The 8,864-nt window shown below is 39.1% G+C and overlaps 1 protein-coding gene across 2 annotated transcripts in view; it reads right to left on the reverse strand.

Moving 5' to 3' along the window:
- The window catches only part of ahdc1 (AT hook, DNA binding motif, containing 1), a 22,952-nt gene extending 14,088 nt beyond the window's left edge, over nt 1–8,864 (reverse strand). Inside the window, exons 1-3 of one of the 2 annotated variants that reach the window (XM_060857298.1) lie at nt 8,298–8,864; nt 6,906–7,093; nt 3,387–3,470 (exon numbers count right to left, since the gene is read on the reverse strand). The gene's annotated coding sequence lies outside the window, so the exon portion shown is untranslated. The remainder of the gene's footprint in view (nt 1–3,386; nt 3,471–6,905; nt 7,094–8,297) is intronic. The other variant, XM_060857299.1, reaches the window with a different exon arrangement.

The raw sequence follows: 8,864 nt of genomic DNA on the forward strand, positions 1-8,864 counted from the left end.
TAGTTATTATGTCTGTGCATGCTGTAGTAGTACAATTTCTCTAAACTGGAACTAAGAGGTCTCCAGCATGACAATGCCCCTGTGCACAAAGCGAGCTCCATGAAGACACAGTATGCCAAACTTGCTGAGTAATAACTAGAGTGTCCCTGACCTTAATCACCTTGAACACCTTCGGGTAAAACTGGAACGACAGCTGCACCCCAAACCTCCTCACCCAAAACAGTAAAACAGTAGCTGTCTGACTCAAATGATGACTTGATGAATTTGTGATTATTTCATTTGACCAATCAATGGCCTACACTATTTCTAGCTCCACACTGTTTTTATTTCTCTGGCCATCTGGCAAGATAAGTACCAATTACTTAGTTATAATACAAGGATTTTTTTCTGAGGGCCGGGGACAACAGGGCATAACTGTGTATTTAATTGCACACTGAATGTTATTAAAATATCTCTTCATCACGTTGTATGAATGTACAAATCAATCATTATAATAATTATTATTATTATTATCATCATTTCACACAGTAAATTACTATAATTTACAGGTATTTTATCGGTACCTGTCGTGTGAGTCTTTTGTTTTGTTTAAACAGTGTACACAAACTTTTGAAAATTTCATGCAGTACAGCTTTACAATTGGAGCATTACCGAATGCTGGGAATCCAGTCAAACTGATTTAGATAATCCAATCAACAATACAATGTTGTAAATGTGTGAAAATACAACATGTTGCCCATCTTTCTGACATTTTTGGCATGACTCCAAGTAAAGAATGTGATGTAAAAATATCTTATAAAGTGCAGCATGCTTTTCTCTGCATACAGCCCAAAAAATATAGCATATATAACTTGTAATAAACATAGAGACATGTAATAAAAGCATGGTAGTGGGACTACCTGGTAAAACATGGTATTACATGGTAGAGTTTAATAACTATGGTTACCCTGATTAACCAGATTGTATCATGGCAACACCATGACAAGATCACTGCAGAGTAACTCTTAAAATAATACAGTTCGAGTTTTAAAAATGTGACCTTTATAAAAATGTTTTGCTATGTTTCATGACATATCAATAATATTTATTAGCCTGTTATTGTTGTATATATAACAGTTTTTACAGTTTCTACAGAGGTTTTTCTAATACCTGGTAAAACGGTCCCACTAATAGTCCCAAAACATGGTCTGCTAAATTGCCCCAGTTGTGAATGAATCTGTGTGAATGTATGTGTGTATTGTGCCCTGCAGTGGACTCGAATCCCATTGAAGTGAATTCTCCTGCCTTGCGCCCAGTGCTACAGGGATAAGCTCCAGCTCCAACGTGACCCTAACCACGATAAAGCAGTTACTGAAGATGAATGTAAAATTATTTTGAACTGTACTGCAAGTAGATTTCAAAATTGTCAAAGCAGTTTAGCTTACACAAGAAACCCAATAAAAAATTCTCGCTCCCATTTACTTAAAAATGAGTGACTCATCTTTTGCTCATTACCAGGGGGACAAGCCAGGTTTTGTACAGACATCCAGCTAACATCAGGTCTACTACTACAACCACTTGCTTTGTCATATTTTCTGCAAATGCTTCATTAGACTGAATGAAATGGCATGATGTAGGTTTAATTAGCCAAAATATTTTCTCATATGGCTTCTTGATCGCATGTTACTGCTTAACTAGCAATACTAACCAACTAACTATTGACCAAGCATTAAAGTTACAGATTCTACAGACTCTCACACTTTGAAAACAGCATACATTTTGTTTCCATTGCAAATCCAGTCACAATTCCTTCGTATTTTATTTATAATATTAAATGAATGTTGGTCTTTTATATAAATACAGTTAGATATTTTTTGTAAAATAAATAGTTAATAATAGTTAACAGAAATGGGGTACATTTTGTATTTGCACATATTTGTAGAGATACAGTCATTATACTGCATGTCCATATATATTGCAGCTTCCTCTTTATTTATTAGACATTTCAAGAAATTTATAAATGGTTTATTGCATACGTGAGTAACAGACAAACTGTGTATAACACCTTTGTAAATCCTGGATACACATAAAACAACCAACACGTACACAAACATGAGTGTATCATGAAATATTTATGAATGTGATGAAGAGAGGTAGACTGATACCACTGAAGTATGTTCAGTGAACAAGAGCCAAGAATGTGAATCCTGGTTCTTATGACATGCTCGGCTTTATGTGAGTGTCCTCTAGTGTCTACGGTCCACTTAAAAATGAACTGTCTGTGCCTGGTAATGTTTCTGAGTGTATTAATCATCAATGAGTAAAAGTGAGCAGATATGCCTGACAAAGAAAATAAAAGACAAAATCATATCAGTCCAAAGCCACTAAAAAGCATTAAGGCAAGCGATTCAGCTGGATTCAAATCCAGCATCAAACTATAAGCATCATCTTCCTACGGGAGATGGAGATGTCTCAGTTTCCTCTACTGGCAACTTCCTTTCACATCTCTCACTTCATTATACGTCATCCTCCTTATATCCACTCCAATATCCTTCTCTCCTCTCATACCCTTTTCTCTCCTGTTTTCCAGCTTTTATATGTGAGCAATTTGCATTGAACATTTTACATTTGTTTCTGCAGCTCATAGAACTATATTTTAGCACCACCTCAAGCTTTGTGCAAGCCTCAAGCGTTGTCATCAACATTGATTATGAGTGTCAATAAGATTGAGATGTTTCAGTCAAAATCTTCACATTGTAATTGTGCAGTCAGTTTAGCTTGTGATTTGTAAATGTATCATTAAAATGACGTAACACTGGATTCAAAGTTTTAATATACTAATACAAATACTAAACTTTGCGTTGCAAATTTTATTATTCTGAGTGTTACACTCGAAATGTGACATTTACATAATGTTACATATGACAGGAAAAAACTCCCCACTTCCTTTCTCAATTAAATTATACAGAAAACTTTTGAGCATAGCATCCATGTGTATCACTACAAATATTCCTGCTGATATAATTTTACAAATCACACCAGAAAATCTCAATGAATGAATGGTCGTGCAACTGAGTCAGAATGAATGAGTCACCCTGAAACGAAGTGCGAATTGTATTAGCAAAAGTTGGCTCCCCTGTTTGCCAAAAGACTGTGAGGATGACGTGGATATGGAGGAGGAGGAACTGTGGGCCGAAGGCTACGTCTCTTTTTGCTTGGAGGAGAGTGGAGCTAATATTTGAAAATGAAGCATGCAGGTATCTGCACAGGCTGCTTAGCATGTCATGCGCTGACATATTTCATTACATCCAGAGGGAGGAATATATTTCTCACAACACACACACACATACTTCCCACTCAAAATGTGTGCTAACATATGCAGCATAACAAAAAAACCTCACACTTACCTTTTTCTAGATTCTCTCAACTGATTCTCTTCTCACTCACAAATCGCATGTTTCCATGGCAATGCTACCCTGCCAGTTTGTTACCTGAGAGAGAGAGAGAGAGAGAGAGAGAGAGAGCGAGAGAGAGAGAGTGAGAATGAGAGAGATAGTGAGAATGAGAGAGAGACAGAGTGACAGAGAGACAGAGAGACGAAAAGAGGGGGGCTAAGTCAAGGTTGACATCACCAGCAAAGGAAATATAGATAGATGGCATAAAACTCCTTAATATCTCCTGCTGATTTTTACACTTGAGTACTTAGCATACTCCTTACACACACTCACCTGTGTTGTCTTAATGTAACACTCCAATGAGCATAAAACATTTCATAAAGCCTGAGTTCCTGTGATCTCTTCCAGGATTTTGTCAAAGAAATGTAAAGTCTTGGCCACTGCATGCAGACTGCATAATTAACATATGAAAAAAATACAATAATTCTAAACCAACATACTACACTGTTGACTTGCATCCCTTTTTTTTATACATTAAAAACAGACCTGAAAACAGGTCATAATCTAATTTTCTGTTTTGAAGCATCTACTTAAGCACCTTAATCTGTAAGGAAAAACAAATTAAGAAAAAAAATTGAATTAATAGCAAAAGATATAGCAAGGAATTGCTGAACAAATCTTTTTGTGTCTTTTATCAAGACAATAACTAGTAAAATATTATATTGCACTGGCCTAGTCCACTGGCTTTAAGAATCTGAATAAACAAACTGTCATTGTTTTGACATCCTTTTTCAATCCTCAAAAATGCACAGGGTCCTCTAATGGCATTTTTAACTTTTTGGGACACTATTTTATTGTGTATCATATTATGTTTTCTTCACTGCAAAATAATAAAGGACAGTGAATGAACGATGGATGATGGACACCCTTAAAAACTGAATTATATGTATTTTCCATTTATTAAATGAATTACGCAGTGGGTGGAATTGCAGTGAGTTTCCATGTACTGTATATTCACCCCATGATTATATGGGTTTCGTCTGATTTCTTCTCACCTGCCAAAAATATGGCAATATGTGATTTGGCTTAGATAAATTTCGATGACGTATAAATGTGCCTTGTGCCCTGTAATGGACTAGTGTCCTACACAGGGTGTATTCCAACCTCACACCCTGGATGTTGATGGGATTGGGTCCAGATCCAGAGTAAGTATATTATTTTCAAGAGTATATGCTTCTATTGTTTTTCATTGGACTTCTACATACTGCATTCTATGGAAACAAATATGCGATCTCGTCTTTAATCATTTATTCAATTGTTAATTAATCCATAATGTCATTAAGGATGTGTGCTGAATTTGATTACACTTCTTTGCAGGGTAGTAAACTTACTATACAGAGACATACAATGAGCTAGAAATATTGCAAATCACTGATTAGTAAAACAATCCTCATAGTGTCATGACTCAAATCCACACTGTCAACTCTGACCACTAGGTTTGAGACTAACATACTTCCACACTAAACAGCAAGATGAAATAGTGCATGCCAATTCCTTATGTAAAATATTTACACACTTCCTTATCGATAGAATCCGTTTGGAAAATATTTCGGTTAGTTAGAGTTGCTGTTCTATTGGACATTAACGCATTGAAATCTTGAGTAGTGTCTGACCATATTTTCACTGAATACAATAGAATATCGTTTGTTCTGCAATCTTATATCAATCGATGATGTAGGGGATATGCCACTTTTTTGATACACTGGAACAATTCTAATCAAGCAAAAAAATCTTGAAATAAATATAAATAGAATAGAATAGAAAAATGTATATAAGTTAATCTTGTTAAGAACATTTTCAAGCACATAGCTTTGCACATTTTCTACTGATCACCTTTCTGTTTAATTTTTCTAGTCAATGCTATTCTGTACTGCAGCTCCTAAAGTTAGAGACACAATACAGCTCTACATCTCTCCTTTGTTCTGGTTTGTTTGGCACTCTATTTATTACCTCCAGTGACCAACATACAGACATACACATTGAGTAATGTATTCTCACTAATCATGTTACATCATGTTCATGTTACATCACTGCTTAAAATTGGCAAAACAGAAATTTAAACAGATCCCCAGATGCAAATGTCACCACCTCATAAAATCCAAAGTCATTGCTTAAGGCTTTTTCAGTTGGTCTTTTGGGAGGACCCTTAAAAAAATTATATATAGAACCCAACAAGAGAGTGTTTCCAAATCAAAGCAGAACCCTTTTTAGGATGCTAAGAACGCTTATTTATTCAGCAAACCCTTAAAAGCCCTTGAAAAACTCTTTTTTCTAAAGGATGAATGGACAGTTTTGGATACGGCTTAGTCCACAGTGCTCTGATGCCCGCAAAAAGCTGTTTGTCAGAATTTGTGGTCATAGCGCCAAATATTCTAAGACTGGGGAAGGCATTTGCATCCCCTAAAAAAATAAAAAATAGAGACTTACTGTTTGTAAGAGGGTACATATACCACTTCCAGTTCCACTGTAACTTTCAGATCCTGTCAGTGCAAGTTTTAAGAAATTCAAATTGAGCCACACACTGATTAGCACTAAACAATGCAGTATCACAGTGGTTAAATTGTGTGATCCTGCTTATACGTCAATCATTAGAATCAAAAGATATGATGGTCGCTCTTACAGCTTTAACAAGCAGTGCAGATTAATCTTAGACATTATCTCTGTATATCTGATGTACAAAAAGAATCTGTTATTTAATTTAACATTTATATACATGACCTGCAATCTGTTGCACTATAGTGTGCAAATGTACTTCTGTGTCTGCATCTTGTGACTCACAAAGCTCCCCCTAAATAATTGAGTTGGTTCAGTCTCTCATTAGAGTTGGCTCAGTATATAGAGGCATGCAGAACACTCGGATATACAGAACCCCTAGACACATACACAGACTCTCACTTTCCCTCATCTATACCTCCCTCCCACAAACCCTGGCTCAGTGTCCTGCAGACAAAATTACACACACACACACACACACACACACACAGACACACACACACACAGTGATGTAGATCAAGTCAGCTTTGCTGCATGCCCCAAATCCCATTACACCCACCCAAGCTTCCTCTCTCTCTCACTCATACATATACAGAGGCACACATGCACATACACATACACGTACACACACACACGCTCTTAAGCTAGGGTCAAAGGTGAAAGCTCTCCTAAAACCAGCTCTGTCGGCCAGGCATGGAGACAGATGGAGAGAGAGGGAGAGACACAGAGGGAAAGAGTGAGGGAGAGACATATAAAGAGAGAGAGAGAGAGAGAGAGAGAGAGAGAGAGAGAGAGAGAGAGAGAGAGAGAGAGAGAGAGAGAGAGAGAGAGAGAGAGAGAGAGAGAGAGAGAGAGAGAGAGAGAGAGAGAGAGAGAGAGAGAATAAAAGAGATGAGCAAAAAGGAATAAGAGAAGCAAGAAAGGGAGTGTAGTCTCAAGGAATGAGTGAGGTTATGTATGCATTGTCATGGTGCTTACATCTGTAGCATCTTGAGTCTTTCTGAAACATGCAGGACAATGGCACTGTACGTAAGATGGCAGAGACATGACTGTTTTGACAGCTACCACCAAGGTCATGCTGTATCTCTCCTCTCTGCCAATCAGAAGTCTCCAGCTGGGGTGGCCTTCTAAATTTTCTTTAATAAAGGTCGCCATGGTGACCAAAGCTGATGGACACGCACACACACGCACACACACACACACACACACGCACACACACACACACACAAAATGTATAGCCTTAAAAGCATGTACTTAAATACAGGAACCACCAAACTGGCTGCCATTTCAGTGTGCAACTGGGCCATTGTGCAAATATTTGTTGTAATTTATCAATCGTGCATAAATAAATCAATAAACAAACAAAAAATACACTCCATGAAGTCTCCATGTGATTTTTTTTTCCCCAGATCTTTTTTGTAATCTGGAATTCTTTCCACACAACTAATATGTGCATAACAAGTGTGTGTACACTTTCCACTGTATGTCTTGACCAATAATCAAGGTAAGTCCAAAAACAACATATTTTGATGCTCATAAAAATGCTGTGGCCCCTGAAAGATTAATCTGGAATCGGGAATCTTGGCCCAGACTGTCACTTGGGCCCCCTGTGTTCTCAGTCTTTGTCCAGGATCAAGGTCTGCCTGCCTACACCTGTAAGAAGCTAACTATTGTGACACACGATTCAGTATGTTAGAATTCGGTTTTGCATGTTTTACTTGTAAAGCAGTGGTGAAAATGTATTGTGACAAATAAAAAAAAGGAATCAGACGACTATGAACTTTAATTGGCATCTGCGGATGTACTGCATAGCTAGAGAGAGAGAGAGAGAGAGAGAGAGAGAGAGAGAGAGAGAGAGAGAGAGATGCGGCGGGGGGTGGCAAAATTAGCTAGACTAATCAAGAGAACCATAGGCGGGCTTGAGAGCGGGCGGGTGTGTGAGTCTGCTATAACGTCTAACCGTAATCACAACCAAAACAGCACCAGACGCACGCGCCGCCGTCACACAACAAATGATACGTTTTAACAGCGCTTAAGAATTGTTGCTCAGCAATCATCCATATCTCCAAAATACATTTGCAAGATCATGGCACACTCCTGTAGAAATGGCCCTTAAAACGCAACCTAATCATTTACCTATGATAGACGTGAGGCTACAGGAATCCACAATGTGAATGACTAGGCTGAGGAGCGGGGCGGAATGTATGAAGCGCTCCCTAAGCGCGTGTGCGCAACTGACTTATGAATGGCAGCGATGAGGTTAATGGAAATTCAACAGAAAACACAAACCCTATCCAAATTCCGAGCGGCTCGGGGCAAGACTGGGTTATGCAAATGTGGACTGTGAAGGCAGACACGCCGCGCACTCACCGGGAGGCGAACGCACTTCACGCTCTGCGCTGCTGCAGCGGCGCCGCTGAGCTCCTCACGCGCGCACCGACACCAATCACACCGATCACCGCCAAAACACCGGGACACGCAGCCGCTTCAGCCTCACAGGTGCCCGCGCGCAGAACGCGCTCCACTGTCTGACCGCTTTCGGGCATCTCCCACTCGGCTGTCTGCCGTCTTGCGACGGTGAACCAAGCTGTTCTCTATCAACATCTGGTGAAAGGGAAAAAAAAAGCCTCTAAATTGAAAAAAGGATACCATATGAAAAAAGCGTCTGTTGTCGTTGCTACACTTGAATGAAACCGCTTAAATGTCAGAACATGTGAAATCGTGCGCTGCAGATTGACGCTGATGCGCCCGGGGATGGAGACGCGTGTCAGATAGCAGTGAGCGCGTTCCTGCGCCGTTTCTCTTCCCTCTGCAAACCCACTCTCCAAGCTACCTCGCCAGCGCGAAGTGCAAACGTGCCTAAAAGCAGCTCCTGGGCTTCCGTAGATTCTTAGAGCTGGCGTTTCCCTACTGGGGAACTCTGGGTAGTGAAGTCTT

This window comes from Tachysurus vachellii, chromosome 21 (assembly GCF_030014155.1).
Source record: "Tachysurus vachellii isolate PV-2020 chromosome 21, HZAU_Pvac_v1, whole genome shotgun sequence".
Taxonomy (NCBI): Eukaryota; Metazoa; Chordata; class Actinopteri; order Siluriformes; family Bagridae; genus Tachysurus; species Tachysurus vachellii.